This window comes from Coregonus lavaretus (genome assembly GCF_964263955.1).
Source record: "Coregonus lavaretus genome assembly, chromosome: 14".
In the NCBI taxonomy this organism is placed as follows: Eukaryota; Metazoa; Chordata; class Actinopteri; order Salmoniformes; family Salmonidae; genus Coregonus; species Coregonus lavaretus.
The window spans coordinates 24,947,172-24,949,648 of NC_140001.1; positions in this window are offsets into that span (position 1 = coordinate 24,947,172).

The window sequence follows — 2,477 nt, forward strand, 5'->3', positions numbered from 1 at the left end:
AAAAAGCCAGCATAGACCAGCCTACATTTTAAGCTGGTCAGTGCTGATCTGATGCTGGTCAAACTGGATTGGGGAGTAACGGATTAATCTCTTACATGTAATGGATTACAAAAAAACTAACTGTAATCCGTTACATCACAAGCAAAAAATATTGTAATCAGATTACAGATACTTTTGAAAAACTAGATTACTTCTAGGATTCCTTTTAAATTCAGAAAGGATATTTGCGAAAGCAGTCTTTGACACCTTTCTGTTTTCTCAATGATTCAAATCCATATCGAAAAAAGGTGTACATTTAAGTTTGTTCCGCATGAGCAAGTCTGACCACAAGTCAGAGACCACTAACACACCAAATGTGCTTGATGGATTGTGGGAAAATAACAGGAATAGGCTTTTGTGTAGGCTACACCAAGGGCTATACCAAATGCAGCATTTGGAATAAATTTTTCACATGCAAATAGCACTTTTCGGTAGTGCTCAAAGCATGCCATTCCATGAGAGCAGCATTTATTTTTCAACTCCAAGCAATGAGCCCAATCATCCATGACAACAAAATCATCAACAGCAGAGTAGGTTATAGGCTATTAAGTCCTTAGTTTATGGGTTACGCTTAGGTAAAACAATTTGGCTAATCTATATTTACATATTTCCAAGGCATATTTTTGAAGATCAAGGGGTATTCAATTAATTGTAATGACGGGAAATCTGACAGGCTTTGGTTTTTAATGTAAAGATATAACCTAATCGTATTATTATCTGTAGTAGAAGGTAATGGGTTAGAAGAAGCCTACATAACCAACCTATAAACTAAAATGCAACATCCATTTATGGCCAGCTAACTCTAACATTAATTTATCCTGCAATAGATGTAGTTCAATTGGTAATATTCATTTGTGTCTTCTTCTGACCACTTTTCAACCTCATTTTAAAAACTGTTATTTTCTAACACTATGAGATTCAAATGATTGGGGAGCAAGAAAATACCCTCCCTCTGGCTAGAAACTCATTGCAGGTTTTGAAAATCACAGTTTTTCTTACTTTTAATCCTACCCAGTGATGTCACAGAGAAGCATGTTTTAGGACCTTCTTGTCTTTTTCACATGTAGACACTGGAATTGTGCTGGAGATAATGAATATGATGTTGAAAAATGGCGGAATTGCCCTTTAAGGGGAAAGTCATCTAAAAGTAACTGAAAGTAATACGATTACGTTACTGAGTTTGGGTAATCCAAAAGTTGTGTTACTTATTACAACGTTGGACAGGTAACTAGTAACTAACGAATTACATTAAGAAAGTAACCTACCCAACCCTGCTGAACAGCATGGTCTAGCTGGTTATGCTGGCCGACCAGCATTGTCTAGCTGGTTATGCTGGCTGACCAGCATGGTCTAGCTGGCAAAACTCAGCCCATCATTATCATATTTCCCAGAATGCTCTATTGTAGTTAGATCTTTAGAATTGTTTGTTTCAATATCTGTCTTTTTGCGTGTTGATTGATTAATGAATTAATCTTATGCTACACAAAGATAAATAACATAAATCTTTCTAAACTAATCCAATCTGTTAGTTGGATTTATTGCACCCCGTTACTGAAATGATTGTTCCAGTTTAGATGGTTTAGGTATTCTCTTTTATTTGTCTTTCTAACCCTGGCATTCATTCTGAATGCAGATTGTGGGTGAATAAAAGTTTGTATTGTTGGATATCCCCACTCTTGCTGGATTCCAATAGGAATTAAACATAATTTTGCACTTGCAGGCCTAATGTGGCCATTGTATTAGGGAAAAACTAAGCCCTCAAAGTAAGGCCTTATGATATATGTAATCTATTGTCTTAAATAATGAAGCACTTTTTATTTACCTAGGCAAATCAGTTTAGAACAAATTCTTATTTACAATGACAGCCTACCCCAGAAGACACTGGGCCAACTGTGCACCGCCCTATGGGACTCCCAATCACAGCCAGATTGTGATACAGCCTGGAATCGAACCAGGGTCTCTAGTGACTGAAATGCAGTGCCTCAGACCACTGCGCCACTCGGGAGCTGGTTTTACTGGTGACCAGCATAGGTATGCTGTTAATCAGCATATGCTGGTCACCAGTGTCCAAAACACAGCGAAGGCTGGTCACCAGCATATGCTGGTCTATGCAGAATACAAGCAAGAGTGTGAAGAAATAACAGTCAATAACGAGTCTTCATTTAAAGTCTGGGATTTCTTTTTTAAGAACTGCTTTAGCCTCAAGAAAATGCCTGATTTAAGATGCGTAATGATTCCACAGAGTGCTTGTTTAGTTATTGGTGTTTTAACACTGCCCCTGACCATGACAACTCAGACAAATTGATTTATTTTCTTGTTTACTTAAGTTGTCTTGATTTATTGAAGTTTGGGATTCTTGTCTCCTCGTTTTTCAAGCTACACAAATCCTCCATTATTGTCCACACTTTGTGGCCTGTCAGGACTGACAGATGACCTGC